At 36.5% G+C, this 16,061-nt stretch overlaps 1 protein-coding gene and 1 long non-coding RNA gene across 4 annotated transcripts in view; one reads left to right on the forward strand and one right to left on the reverse strand.

Annotated features, from left to right (window-relative positions):
• Positions 1-16,061, reverse strand: part of LOC110674225 (uncharacterized membrane protein DDB_G0293934-like) — a 256,353-nt gene that overhangs the window by 133,632 nt on the left and 106,660 nt on the right. The gene's annotated exons all lie outside the window — the stretch shown is intronic.
• LOC110674228 lies at positions 11,122-11,692 on the forward strand. Its single transcript, XR_002498750.1, has 2 exons — positions 11,122-11,462; positions 11,543-11,692. It is a non-coding gene; the product is annotated as an uncharacterized LOC110674228 (long non-coding RNA).

The following is a 16,061-nucleotide window of genomic DNA, read 5'->3' on the forward strand; positions in this document are numbered from 1 at the left end:
GCAGATGAATTTACCTCTTGTATGGAAACCAACCGAATGTACCAAAGTAAGCAGTTAAATCGTGCTGAACCTTTTTGGTTGCTTAAAATGGTTGAGTTTCTCACTAAATTTCGACTACTTACCACGAAAAAGCGCAAAATAGGTGCAGGAAAAGTTTGGTTGCAGTAGCCGTGTCTCCCGGCGCCGGACGATTCTACAGCAGGAGATTCTCATTTGACACTTTCCCGCATGCGCATCAGTTTGTTTTGATTTGATTTTGACGACAAGTCAGTAAAAAACGTAAAAAACATCAACTACACTGAACGAAAACTCCGGTCACACATTGAATGATTTGTAATTCACATGATTAAATATAAAACTTTACATTCCACATTTTGAATGACTATGAAAGAATATGATGTATCCACAGTCTGTTGAGCAAAAACCATCCAATTCAGAGATGAATTTTAAATTACAATAGAATGGTATTAGGCAGCTAATCGAACAATGATAACACAAATGAAGAGCATGCAACTTCTGACGGATTTTAATTTCTTCCATGTCCCAAACCAAAAATCATTCAATTACTGTCTGAAGTACCAGACGAAAAGGGGATGGTCAAATGTCAAACCAATCTTCTAAATCTAAACGTAAACATAACAACGGCAGCGTGGTTTTCCAAGCGTTTCTGGGTGAATTTAACAGGTAATTGCACTTGAAATCTTACATTAGCCCCTTCGGTATCATTTATTTTACACTTCTTAATGGTATCTACCAACCACAGGTCGCTAATATACTGGTATTCTATGGAGCTCATACAATGTGTTCGGCAGGTTGGCATCTGTTCCCGAAGACTGGCGAATAATACATTTTATAACCTCGTAGTGGAAATAAAAAATAATGTACATTCATCAAAAAAGTTCTGAAGTTGATTTTTTTTTATTTGAATTCTTTAAATTATTAACTAGAATGGAATAAGGATTGTTTACATGTGTGTATGATAATCATTCAATTTGAGGCATCTATTTGAAAGATAAAAATCATTCCAAGACTGGATGATTTTCATTCGGAGTAATTTGTGAACAGATGATTTTCGCGCAGATGAAAATCATCTTGATTGTGTCTGAAAATAGGTATGGGGCTCGGATGAGTCAATAATCATTCAATGTGTGACAGGAGTTTTCGTTCAGTGTACTGAATAGTCGGTAATTGTTTTTACTGATTTTTTTGGCCTGTTCGGTAATGTTGCAAAATTGGGTCTGACAGCTACCGTAGTTCAGTAAAAATTAAAAATTATTACTGAACGTCAGAAGTTTTCAATCAAAGAGCTGAAAGTTCGGTATTTTTTATGATTTACAATTCGTACCCAGTATAACAAATTACCGAACAAGCAAATCGTGATTGAGTGTGTGGTTTTCGGTTCGCGGGTTTTGCTGGGCAGTGTTCTGAAAAGCCCAAACAAGACCCTTCGTTTTCGGGACGCCGGAAGTTAGGTTTTCGGTTCGCGGGTTTTACTGGGCAGTGTTTTGGAAAGCCCAAGCAAGACGGTTTGTTTTCGGGGCGCCGAGAAGTTTTGCTGTTCGCGCTGTGTGATTGCGAAAAGATATTCGTGTCCAGTCGAGGATGGATTACCAACTGGTGAGCTCGTTTCATGCTTATGATAACACATTTTTTCATGAAAGCGTTACTTTTTTGTAACATTCAATCAAACTTTGTATGATTCGTCACTACAAGTGTCGGCATTATGCCTGTTTTATACAATTATAATACAGATATAAAATTTTTGACATTACTTAAAATATTTTTTGAATAATTCGATATTATGAATGTCGACGTTTATTTTAAAACTACTACCAGACTTTTCTTCTTGAGGCATAATGTTCAATAATACTTTTATGTAATTTTCAAACAAACTAGTATGGTTCGTCACTACAAGTGTCGGCATTATTCCTGTTTCATATAATTTAAAATATACGCATATATTTTTCTCTTTTCACCATTAATAAAAACTTCTTTTGAATGGTTCGACATGATAGATGTTGACGTTTATTTTAAATCTTCTACCAAAAACTTTTTGAGACAAAACTAAAAACTAGCTTTAGGTATAAATTGTATTTTTCCTCCTTATCCATGGATCGCATCACCGACCAAAGGTGACTCCCAGATCTTTTCCTTCCCTACTAATAAACAACCTTCCTGTGGTGATTGTGGAGATGCAGAGGTATTCTCGGTCTCTAGAAGCAACAATCATTACACCCTAACATTCCTTTCCTATCCCAACTGACTGTAAGTACTTGGCCGGCGCCGTTATTGATCAATAATATTAGATCTACTAAAATTACACTCCGAGAGTAAGCGGAAACTCCCATTCCTTATTCATTTGGATCGCAGTGCAATTATTACCAGTTCCGATCAATCACGGAGTAGCAACCATTGACATGTACAGTCAGTCTATGCTATGCTATGCTATGCTTTAGTAAAGTAAAATCCTGGTAAGAATCTTGAAGAACGAAACGCATTCACGGAGAAATTACTGGGTTAACTCTTGAACAAGTTTTGAACGGAAATCTGTGAGAAGTCCTAGAAAATTGATGGAAGAATAACTAGATGAATTCATGGAGAACTAAGGGCTTTCAAGACACCAGCTTCTGGGGCAATGTGAGAATCGTGTCCCGGGATATGGTAGAATTGTGTAAAACTCATGCTCAGGATGCTGTGAGAATTCAGCTTTTGATTCAATGAGATTGTACTTGATGACTTTCGCAACAAGTTTTATTTAAGCTTGGGGTAGGTACAAAAATTATGTCACGCCTAATTGGGACTTTTTCAATATCTTCCCTCCCCTTGGTCAAGTTTTTTGAATAAGACCTCTACAAAATTTATAAGATTGGTTACGCTATGCGTTACCACCAAACCCCCGAACGTAACCTAATTTGTGAATAACCCAAGCTTGAAAACAAGTCAAGAGAAATTGGTATTGTAACTAGGGATGTTCCGATATTTCCGATGTATCGGAAAATCGATATTTTCCTTTCGATATTTGGTATTGATATTTCCTATTCCATACATCGGTGAAATCGATACAGTAATGTCTCGATTTTGTCAGCCGCATGCTGCATTTAGGGTTGGCAAAAACGGGAAAAGAAAAATTTCGACAGTTTTCTACACGCAGCGAACTGGACTATCGAATTTCATACATTTTGCCTTATGAAATGTGGAACGAATATTGCAGTACGAACGCTTTATGTATCGTTTTAGCATCATTCCACATCAAGGCGTCGATAGGCGCGTAGTGTACGCTCGGGCCCATCGATCGCAAGGTTCTTGGTTCGATTCCAGGTTGCCGCGAAAACGATTTTTGGTTTCAAATTCTGGTTTCATAAGGTAAATTTATGAATTTCAATCCGATTTCTTGTGGCGAATATTCATTAGGGGTTCCTATGTTTATCGATAGTCCATTTGCCTTAGTGTAGTTTTATTTCAACTTGAGGACTTTGTTTTATCATTTTGTTAATACAGTAAAGACCCGATTTCAGCATCCTTTTTTGCCCGATTTTGTTAACCTAGAATTTATATTTATTTCAATCAGAGTAAACACGGCTATACTGGCAATATTGGGTGCATAACGTCAATTAACCTTGGCCACGTCTATACAATCATCTAAAGACCGAAATTTTAATTTTTTTTTTTTAATAATTATCTAAGAAACTGATCAATGTTACCTTGTATTACGGTACATAGAAAACAGAAGTTAAAGAAAAACAAAGTTAATATTACCAAAATCAAAAAACTAAGTCCTCAAGTTAAAATAAAACTTGAAACCTGTCGAAAAAAATTTCCCGGTTTTAGCTCTTGCCCGATTTTATCAACCCTAAATGCAGCATGGGGCTGACAAAATCGGGACATTTCCTATGTACCGTAATCCAAGGTAACATTGATCAGTTTCTTGGATAATTATTAAAAATTTCAAATTCAAACTTAGAATCTTGGCACGATGTGTGGAGTTTACAACTTCGTCCTGAATTAACGGTTTGATTTTACCATTCATTTGGAGCACTTGTATAGCGACAAACATAACGTCCTGTCACACAATTTATAGCAATTTTATTATTTTTTTGTTAGTAACTCGGCGAAACGGCATTTGGTCAAACGACCCGTTCGGCCAGATGGCATTCGGCCAAACGGCATTCGGCCAAATGGCGTTCGGCCAAATGGCATTCGGTCAAATGGCCAGACAGCGAATCAGAAAATGTAAAAAAATATTATCCCTTAAAAAGCCAATTCACTTTATGTCAGCTCATCCTGAAGTAAAACTTGTCGAGGGGTGATTCATATTAAATTTCTTATTTTTTAAATAATTTCAAGACACAACCGGTCTAGAAAACTGGGTTTCTGATTCATTGTTTTAACGTAGATTTGAAATTTGAAAAAATAAAACTGAACAATTGAATGCTGAAATATAGATGCTGATGTATACCACGGAGCTCATTCTTAACACCTTCTATCCACGGTAAAAACAAGCAAGGTATTATACTCCGAAAAATGACATTTGGCAGTGACGTCATTCCTATCGCAAAATCGAACGAGTGCAAAAGAAAGCAAGGACTGCTCTCTTTTACTAACCTCAAGGCCTCATGCTTGACGATAGGAATGACGACACATATTTTGATGGATAATCGTTGTTTACACCTGAGAGAGAGGAGACAGCTCACTGACAACTGGCTTGTTTTCTTGGCTTCTTTGATTTCTTCTTCTCATGTTTGGGTTGTGCACAATGGCTCGGAGAGCACAAACTGGGTCAAAACCATTTTCACATCCCATTTGTTATCAAAAAGATCATAAAATTAAATTATTTCAATAGCAATTTGAGTCCAATCGACAATATTCAAATATTCAACGATTCTATATGCGAAAGCACAGGAAAACAACCTGAATTTTCAATCACATCTAGATTTAGTTTGAAAAATTTTGACGGTTTATCACGCTCTGCCCTTCAAATGTGCGGTTTTCCAGTGACAGTTGATGACAGCTTCCCTTGACTTTTGGGAGCTCGCAATCTTAGCCAGCTGTCTCCTCTCTCTCAGGTTTACACGTGGGAATAGCCTACCTTGTTGTGTCTACCGCAGGGGGCCATCAAAAGACGATTTCCCCGTAGCTTACAACAAAAACACGTTGAAAATAGTTTCTCCTTTTATTTAGTGGCTTACACAATTGTTTACACATTTACTTGCGTTTTTCTAGCAATCGTGTCATTTTTGAGCAATAGCACACTAAAATCAATTCCGTCATTATGCGCCTTATCCAGCTTGAACCCACGTTAATGAGTAGTTATAAGTTAACGTAAACAACCCAAAACTTTCAGATTTCCCAAAAGTGTCAGATTCCCAAAAATGTCAAAATCATGTTGGCCTCGGTGCATCTACACTGAAACAAGCGTTGCAGTAATGAGAACCATGAACGTGTTTTTAAATTTACTATTCCAACCACGATTGAGCTATCATGAACGCTTTTTATTTGCGTTTTGTTCCCTCTCAATCCAACCGCGTCGATAGCCGAGCGGCTAGCGTTCGCGCTTGACAATCCCCAGATCCTCGGTTCGATTCTGGTCTGCTGCAAGTTTTTAACCATGATATAGTCATTTTTACTATACAAATGGTGCCATGGTAAAATTGAATGCACAAAATATTCTAAATAAATGCGAATTTAGTCTGCACAAATCAAGTGGCGTTGTGTATTTAATTTAACCCTCTGATATAGTATTTTCAACCGCAACGCTGTTCTCAGTGTATTTGTGGTTGACAAGTTTGGAGGGCCCGTGGTCTACCGTGCCTTCTATCAATACCTCTTTGTTCAGAACAAAAAATCGATATTATCCTTCGCGAAACCGTGTCTGGAGAAAGGGTCGGTCACACGCACTCCAGACAAAACAAACATCCCCGAGACGTATTTCGCCTACTGCGTCGACGCATCGCTTCGCTGGCTGCGAAAAGACACACGTACATAAGTAGATGCGGCTCTCGCACACTCCGTTTCCTTGACATTGACCTTGACGCCGGGGACGCTTCATGTCTTTCCGTTCGAATCTTCAACTAAACACAATCCATCAATGATGATCCAAAAAGGTCTGTCAACCGAAAACGTGCGCTGTATTTCACCTCTCTATAGCTACGTGACATCATCATTCTGCGGTAGATTTTCTCATTGCGAAACTCGTCCGTCGCATCAAAGCACGCCATGCCTAATGGCGATTGTAAACCCTCTAATAACCAAGGATTTTTTTTGTATTTTTCTTCTCGTTCGAACATTAAAACTACTTTATGTTCGGCTAATAACACGCATATCAGAAAAGGATTTAATTTGTGAAAAATTGGATAGCTGCGGCGCTCCCTATTTTTGACAACTTTGATGAAAAAAAAAGAGAATACCTTGAGATTTTGAGGTTTGAAAAAATAGTCGATCTATCTAATTTTGGGTATGTAACATCAAAATTTTTATCTTGTTTTTACTTCACACCAAAACTGTTTTCCTTTACTCACACGGAATACCATAAAAACTAAACATACATTTTTATTATTGCAAAAATCAGTAGTTATAAGAAGCTTCTCGAAAATATTAGAAAGTAAAGGGACGATCAAAAATAAAAAACAAGCGGTCAGTCGAATACCAAGATACAAAAATTCATGAATAAAGTTATATTAATGCCCATATCGTGCTTAGATCGATGTTATATAGCGGAAAATTATATGAAGATCGAATATAAAAATTCCGGAATTAGAGGGTCAATCAGTAATGATGATCATGGCGATCAACAATGAGGAATTCAACGGCCATGTCACGCTTCTGATCCGGGATGGCACCTGCCGGCCTGTCGCCACACGCCAAAAAAACTGCAATCATGGTCGAATCTGAAATTCGTCGAATTCCGTCGACGCCAAAAAGTCGCCTGTTGTTGGTTGGTTGGTTAGTTAGTGCTCGCCACGGTCGCTGTCATCACCCCGGTTCCTGCATTATTCAACTGAACGACGAACGCAACTCGCAACGATGTTGTTTGATCTAAATTTAAACCCCCATTTGGGCAACCGATCGATCGCGCGACGTCTTTGAGGCTGAGTTGAGGGTGGAGCTGTGCGCCGAGATGTTTTTAATTCAACTTTAGCGATAGCAAAAAAACAGTACAATATCCTTGAAAGAATTTCATAAAACTATTATTTCTACAGCAAAATCTGAAAGAATTCTCGATGGAACTGCTAGTGAAAACCCTGTAGAATTTATGTAATAATTTTCATGGAACGAACTAAGAAAGATATCCCTGAAAAACAAAACCCAAAAATCCTGAAAAAAAACTTTCATGTAAATGTCTTGACAAAACACCTTAAATAATTTCTAGCCAAAGTCTAAGAAACTCTTGCAGTAATATTTGGACGATTACTCCAAGAAATGTGTAGAAACTGTAATGTATAATTGCAAAAAGCCTTCGAAGAAGTACTTGTAGGACCCCCTGATAATCATCTTGAAACAATACTTTCCGGAATGTTTGAAAATATTTATATATTTATATATATATATATATATATATATATATATATATATATATATATATATATATATATATATATATATATATAGATATATATATATATATATATATATATATATATATATATATAGATATATATATATATATATATATATATATATATATATATATATATATATATATATATATATATATATATATATATATATATATATATATATATATATATATATATATATATATATATATATATATATATATATATATATATATATGATAGAATCTCTGGAAAAATACTAGAATAACCAGGTAAACTTTTGCATTGATCTATCGAAAAATCCCCCTAAATATTATATCCATAGAGAAATCACAATGGAGATTTCAGAAGAAACCCTTTGAAACTGAAAACTAAGTGGAAGTATTACTTAAAGAAATCTAGGATGAGTTCTAGAAGCACTTCTGAGAGGAATGAATGACGGAATTAAAAGATTTTTTTAAATAATCCTTGGAGAAATGCATAGATTAAGATTTCGATTTACTTTGTCACAAGCGCTATTATTCGTCATATCAAACTTAAAACGTTCCACTACGGCGAATATTCGAACTCACCTACAATATAGACTTATTTTCGAGGCGAAATTTTGTGAAAGCTGTTACACTAAACATGTAATTAAACTACTGTATTTCGATAAACAACTTCAGTTCAACTATCCCTCTTCCACTTTTTCACCGAAGCCGCATGGACGAAGACGTACTGAGCGAAATCTGATTAGCGATCGACTAAGTCACGCCACATTACGATTTATATTTCTTCCTGCCCCTCTAAGGAAATCCGTCGTACATCTTCAATGAAGGATTTACGAAATTTCAAGGAATTCCCTGAACGTAAACAAATGTTTCCATCCGTCCGAACTGAGATAAAACTTGTGCGCATCAATGTGTGCGTGATGTTCGACGTAGAAAACGGTTCCTTTGATTATGATTGTTTTCGCTGCACTGTGCCCGGATAAAAACGTATCATTCAGTGAATGGAATAAACCATTAATGTACAATATAACGTATCGGCTACAATACAGCGTATTGTAATTGGATGTCGAAGCAATATTATTCTTGTTTGGATATACAATTCAAAAACAATATAATGTATTGTAACAGAAAATTGTATTGTTTTTAATTGGTTTTATACCTTACAATTTTGGTCAAATTGCTATTTTCGCGTAAAACAACTGTTGCTTTTTTCTATGTAGCTTTGCTGAAAGAAATAAGCAAAACAAGTTCAGAAAGCAAGAAATGTTGAGTGAAAAATATTCAAAAAGTAAAAATAAGTAGTTTTTTAGAAGTCACTTGACATTAGCTGTAACGACGAATGCAACCTTGATACAGTTCGTTGAATTGTTTTTGTATTGTACAACAATACACGAATTGCTAATCAAGACAATACATGAACAATATATCGTATTGTATTTTCAAAATGTTTGTATGAGAAAATATCTATATTTGTATTGTTACGATACTTAACCACCCATACATTATATTGCCAAAATCTCATACCATACAGTGAACTGTTCAAAACAATATATTGTACTGTAATTGTATTGCCATTTTACAATATACTGTATTGTATTTCCTATATATTGAATGGTACTGTTACAATACGTTATATTGTTTTTGTATTGTATTTTTTATCCGGGTGACCAGCTGTCATGGTTGTTCAGGATTTGTGCTTATATGCTTGGGCTGTATTTTGATGGCGCCAATAAAAAAAGATAGAAAAGCCATATATTTCATCATGCTGCGGGAATGGAGGAGGGCTCGTAGATCTAGATGTTGTAGTAAACATTTTATTATAACGTTGAAGTGTTGTAATTAGAACCCTTACTATATCACAGTGAACCGTTAGTTGTGAGACGTATCAAAACTGATTGCGACCGAAATGAACATGACTACGACGAATATGTATGTATGTAATAATTTCATTGCATAAATTTCAATAAACGATCAAGATTTATCAAAATCATATTACACAATTCGAAAGCCGTCTTGGGAAAGAATTTTTTGGAAACCGTTTGTATCAGCGTCATTCACTGCAATACTGAAAAATTGCAGGTTTTTACTGAGCAAAGCTTAATACGATGGATATTAGCACATCACTCTATCAGGGTATGGCACCTCATTCGGCATCGGTGTAACGAGAAATGAAAGTGCGGCGGCGCACAGATCTAGTTGAGGGGGAGTCACAAAACCAGAAACGATACACAGAGAGGCCAAGTGCCCCGATGACACCCACCCAGAAATCCTAAAGCATCACAGCAGACGCTGGTATTGCTCTTCAATTAAAATAACAACGAACCAAGCGCCATATCTTGCAGTAAAAACACAATCAGGAAAACAAGACCACGAATCGAAGTGGGTAGGGGGAATTTTCAAATTTCAAATGCTCATTTACGGAACCATCATAGTAGGCAGCCTAGGCATGATGCTTTCCATCAGACGCCCAGGGGCCTTGAATTGCGGCTCTGTTGGTGGCGGCTTTTTATTAATGACGCCCATTTCGAGATGATGGCAGCACTGTCTTCTGTCAAACCATTCCCGCCGTGTTCCCGCATTGTAATTTCTCCGATCGGAACAAGAAGAAGACTTGGGAAAATAAACAAACGCGGGATTTTCGCTTTCTTGTGCAGAGCTCATCACTCAACTCCGGGAAAAACGGGGGGCTGTGTGAAAAATCGTTTGTCTGTCAAAGCGTAGCGTCAAATTTATTTACTTTACCATTCTTTTGGTGTACCGTAGAGCTACATGTACAACCCGCCTGTTGCTCCAGCTTCTCATCCATCGCCGTCGTTTTGCACTGCGCAATGTTTCGTCGCTACAGATTTATTGATTTCCTATTTTCCTTTCGCTTTGACCTGGAATCGCGGAGGCTTTCATCTCGTAATCCCTGTATTGGTTTGATCGTCTCAACCGTGTTTGTAGAACCGTGGCTGCGGGCGGAAAATCTTGCGCCGTGTAGCACTTGTGCCATTACATTACACGAGTTTTACGCCCGCTTGTTGAAATGTGGGTGGGAGAGACGGTAGTGGCGAACAGTCAAACAAAAAGGAAAATTGACATCTGATGGCAGCACTTACAATGTGAGTAATGGGGGCTTGTAGATGATTCAGTGCTTTGATTTTACCGATTTTACAGAAGAGTAGACAGAGTACCGACTGGGATTAGGCAAGCTTTCTTGCTAGACAGCCATTCTACCGATTATTGTCCATAACCCGCATAGAAAAATACATTTTGGTTTACATTGCAAACAATACATTTAATCTTACTGGTATGGTTAATGCATCGCAAATTGTTGCTTTTATGTTGAACAATATGAAATTGAAAGCCGTATACTGTAATGAACGGTTCGACTAATCTATATCAAATAATGGTAATATACCAAACTGTTCAGAAATTGTAAAATGTTATAAAGATGAAGGATTATGATAAATAGTTCCAATGTAACATTACCTTTTGTGAAATTGTTGCAAATCCTATTACAAAACATACACACACGTATGAATTGTACTATATAACACCGTACGTTCAACAGTTTCACAAACTGTTTCACACATTGGTGTTAGTGAGCGATCTAGTGCTAGCGGCAGCTTATTCATTTTCATACCGTTGTACTGACAGCTGCATATTGTCTTGTTTATTTCAACCAGAAGTGGCGAAAAAAATCAACTAAAAATCTGTTAAAAAGTGAAAAAATCCTTTAATTGAGTAGCGTGCCATTACAAGTGTGGTTCACAGTTAGCTAGTTAGCTGGAGAACAAGGTGAAAGTGAAAAATATCCATGGGAGAATGGAAACAGTTTTCACCGACGTCCTAGGCAGCAGCCGCCGGAAGAAAAACATTGAAGAACAATTCCTCCTTGTGATCTTTAGATACTAAGATCGTAAGTAATTGTTTGGTAAGTGTCATTATCAATTAGTGTTCCTAATTATACAACAATAAGTTTTTGATTTACTTATCTTTCTTCGGTGTTTTCAGAATTAATACCTTCTATGGCGTGGATACTGCAAAGTTCCAGCACGGTGAAGTTCCAAGGAAGCCCAAAATGAATTTATATCTCACACTAAAGTGCAAAAAAGTGACAAGAGAGTGCATGTTATTTCACGAAATATATTAAAAAATGTAAAATTTTGACACGTGTTTTGATTTATTTTCAAGTAAGAAGAAATACATTTTTTCCATACGGTATACACATAAGTGAACAATTCCCTAAACGGTTTAAGTATTACGCGTTGCAAGAAAAAATTTGATTCATGGAAAATCGAAAGCTGAGACGAGACTCGCGAAGACGGTCTTCTTTTTCTGTGATTGCTGAGTTTTTTTCTTTTCCACTCTGTGTTTATACCAATTATGCGCATGCTGTTCAAATCCTCACATGAACCTCTCAGCAAAAAAAGATTGAGTTTGCATCACATCGAATCATAAATAGCCGTTTGAGTGAAATTTCATGCCAGCAAACGTAGCAGATATTAGAAATAATTAATCTTCTGCTTAGATTTATCAGCAACTTTGGAAAAAAACTACTCCGCCGACTGAACTTCTTAATAACAGTTTACTTTGAACACAATACTTTTCACTTTTTTAGCCATAAAAACGGTGGGCTGCATTTGACGTTTCGTGAGAGGGGAATCTGGGCTGCATATGACGTTGATATTTTTCCTCTTCGCGAGTCTCTCTCAGATCGAAAGTAAACTATCGGGAAATTTTCCATCAAATTCATCTTAGTCACCCGCGACTTTGTTGCAGCTGTCGATGTGCAGATTTTACCTGTTGTGCCAAATGTATGTAATCTTGTATGAGTATTTCAAAGAATCAGGCTTTTGAACAAGCAAGACATGCGTATACAGACTTGAAAACTGATAGGAGTGGTAACATATCCGCAAAATGAACTGTGTGTTTAAAAATCTATGAAATTGAAATGCTTTATGAGGAGTTTAGAGCGATGATTACGTCACAATAGTCGTTAAATAGTTGGCAAAAAACAGCAATTTATTCTTCAACGAATCGTAAGAAGAATTCAAAATTGGTGATTCGCTTCTCGTAAGAAAAGAACCGTTGACGGAAAAAATCCTAGGATTCACGATCACATAACCCATCTTTGATTTTGAGGACTTTTTGAATCCATGGACAGATCAACAGATAAGCTGATTTCAATGAATGTTAGTCCCCCACTTTGTGAAGAAAGTTATAGCTTAAATAAAGGGAAAGAAGCAGAAAACCGCAATGTAGTTTTTGCTTACTGACATTGAAATGAGCCTTCTTTCCTCAAGCCTGCAATGCTTGCTGTGGTTCATTTCCTCTATGCGGGGATTGCTCGCTGCGCGTTATTTCCGCGAAGCAATCCGAATTTTTAAATTTCCCCGCAATACTATAACGCACCGTAAACCAACAATTACTCATACGCTAAAAAATGTAATACAATGTTATAGTTCAACCATTTTAAAAGTGTATCCCTTACTGTGGATAAGGCAAAATGTGGATAGTAAGTCAATCATTTGGCAAATTGTTTATGACAAATTTTGTTCGGAGAAATTGGCGATTTTATATGGTGACACAACTTAACCGTCTATTACCAATATTGTGATTTGACCAATCACAGTTTCGCAGATTGTTAAAACCGTTTCCCGTACAGTTGGTTTATTGTTTTTTTCGATGTTTTACGAAATTGTTTAGAAATTGTCTCTAATGGTTTTGAACAATATGAGAAACAGTACCGGTATGGTTGATATTTATTCGGGAAGTTGCAGCATGATGTACGAAATCTTCAAAATGGACATTCGTTAATTCACATTTTGGCAAAGAATGACAACGCTGCTCGATTTTCATGTTGAAGTTGATATTCGATGATGTTACACTACCCGTCATAAATACGGACTCACTAAAATAAGAATTGCAACACTTAGCTGAATATTGAATCACTCCCAAAAAGTTTAGCATCACCCCAAAACTGGTAAACTCACATTGCTATATCTCGAGATCCTTACGACTTGCAAAGAAGCGATCTTCAGCAAAGTTGTTCAGGGGTTCAAGGACATCCGGAAAGCAAATAGTTTGGTTCGCGATTTTGCCGCTAGGTAGCGCTAGTGAGCATGAAAAGCTGAGCATTTTAAACTACTTCTAGCTTGTGATCCACAAGAGATAGAAAGTTCGGGTCTTCGGCAAAGTTGTTCAGAAGGTCAAGGACATCCGGAAAACAAACAGTTTAATTCACAATTTTGCCGCTAGGCGGCGTTAGTGAGCATGTAAAATTAAGCATTTTAAACTTTCACAAGGGATAGAAAGATCAGGTCTTCGGCAAAGTTGTTCAGGGGTTCAAGGACATCCGGAAAACAAACAGTTTAGCTCGCGATTTTGCCGCTTAGTGGCGCTAGTGAGCATGTAAAATTGAGCATTTCAAACTAGTTCTAGCTTGTGATCCATAAGAGATAGAAAGTTCAGGTCTTCGGCAAAGTTGTTCGGAAAGTCAAGGGCATCCAGGAAACAGTCTCTGGGTCTGGAGGAGTGACTGTACCTAAACAATATGAATTTGATAAGATAGAATCTCCAGAATGCTGTTCAGAAAGCCTTTGGCTTTTGGAAGTTGAAGTGATTAGGGACGGAATTGTATTGAATTAAAGTGATTCAGGTCTGATCAATTGTATATTCAATTGTATCATATCTGATTCATATTCTAGTGATTCTGGTATGACTTACTCCATGTGCGAGTGACTCAGTCATCCATCATTTTCAAACTATTCAAGTCAGAATCTCTTCATATACAAGTGGTTCAAGTTTGATTTACTTCATATCCAAGTGATGGATGGCTGATTCTCTTTATATTCTTTCGGGTTTAATTCACTCTATATTCAAGTAATTCATGTCAAATTCACTTCATGTTCTAGTGACTCAGGATTGATTAATTTTATATTCGAAAGATTCAAGTTTTGTTCTCTCCATACCCGCATGTGTTTCACGTCAGATCCACTTTATCATTAAGTGACTCAGAATTGATTCATTTCATATTCAAGCGATTCAGTTCGCTCCATATCCTAGTGATTCTTATCTGATTCACTCATATTCGACTGTTTCAGATTTGACTTACCTAATGTTCAAATGATTTCAAGTGATTCATGCTTGATTCATTCAATTTTAAAATGTTTTAAGTTTGATTCACTTTATGTACAAGTGATTCAGGTCTGATTGATTTCATATTCAAGAGATTTAGGATTTATATCCAGTGTTTTATTGGCTTCATGTCCAAGTGATTAATGTCGGAATCGCTCCATATTCTCCATATTCAAGTGATTCAGGTTTGATTCGCTTTATATTCAAGTGCTGTAAGTCTGAAGCACTTCATATTCACCTATTTCAAGTACGAACTACTTGATATTCAAGTGGCTTAGGTTTGATTCAACTAGAATTTTCCACTTTTTCAGGTATGACTTCATGTTCAAGCAGGTTAGGGCTGATTCACTTCATTTTTAAGTGATTCATGCTTGAATCACTTTATGTACGTGTTCCAGGTTTGATTACAGTTAAACCTTCATGAGTCGATGTTCCATTACTCGATATCGACTCATGGAACCATACTTGAAATCAAATTTCATGGTTACTATGATGGTCCCCTCAAACAGCTGTGCATAGCATTGCTGTTCCATGACTCGATATTTCCATGAGTCGATGGTCCCTTCAATATCGACTCTTGGAGGGTTGACTGTAGTTCAATATCCAAGTGATTGATGTTTGATTTTTGAAAGAAATTTTAGGCATTCAGGTCTCATTCACTTTATATTCAAGTGTTTCAGATTTGATTAGCTCCATATCCAAGAGAGGTCCAATTCACTTCATATTGAAGTGTTTCAGGTGAGATTCAATTCATGTGATTCATGTCTGATTCACTTCATGGTCAAGTGTTTAAGGTAATATTTACTTCATATACAAGTAATTCAGAATCGATTAACTTCTTGTTCAATTTATTCAGATAATTTATTCAGATAAATCGAATCATTTATATCCAAATGATTCATGTCATGTGACACTTCATTTTTGAAGAATGCAGTAATGATTCATTTTATATTCAAATGATTCAGGTCCGATTCACTTTGTTTTCAAATGTTTCAGTTTTGATAAGCTCATATCCCAGTGATTCACATCTATCAGTTCATCCATTTTCAAGGGTTTTAGATCTAGTTTACTTCATATTCAAATGTTTCAGAGATAATTTGTTCCATATCGATTCATCTGCTATCAAAATTCATTTTGATATTCAAGTGAATCGTGTCTGAATTTCTTCATATTCAATTTATTCAGATGTCATACACTCAAACTACAGTTATTCTGGTTTGTTTCGTCTCGTTATTCAGTTATAGTGGTTTATTTTGACCTTCTGAACAACTTTGCCGAAGACCCGAACTTTCTATCTCTTGTGAATCACAAGCTAGAACTAGTTTGAAATGCTCAATTTTACATTTTACGCCGCCTAGCGACAAAACCGCGAACTAAACTGTTTGCTTTCCGG

Source organism: Aedes aegypti, chromosome 1 (genome assembly GCF_002204515.2).
Source record: "Aedes aegypti strain LVP_AGWG chromosome 1, AaegL5.0 Primary Assembly, whole genome shotgun sequence".
Classification (NCBI taxonomy): Eukaryota; Metazoa; Arthropoda; class Insecta; order Diptera; family Culicidae; genus Aedes; species Aedes aegypti.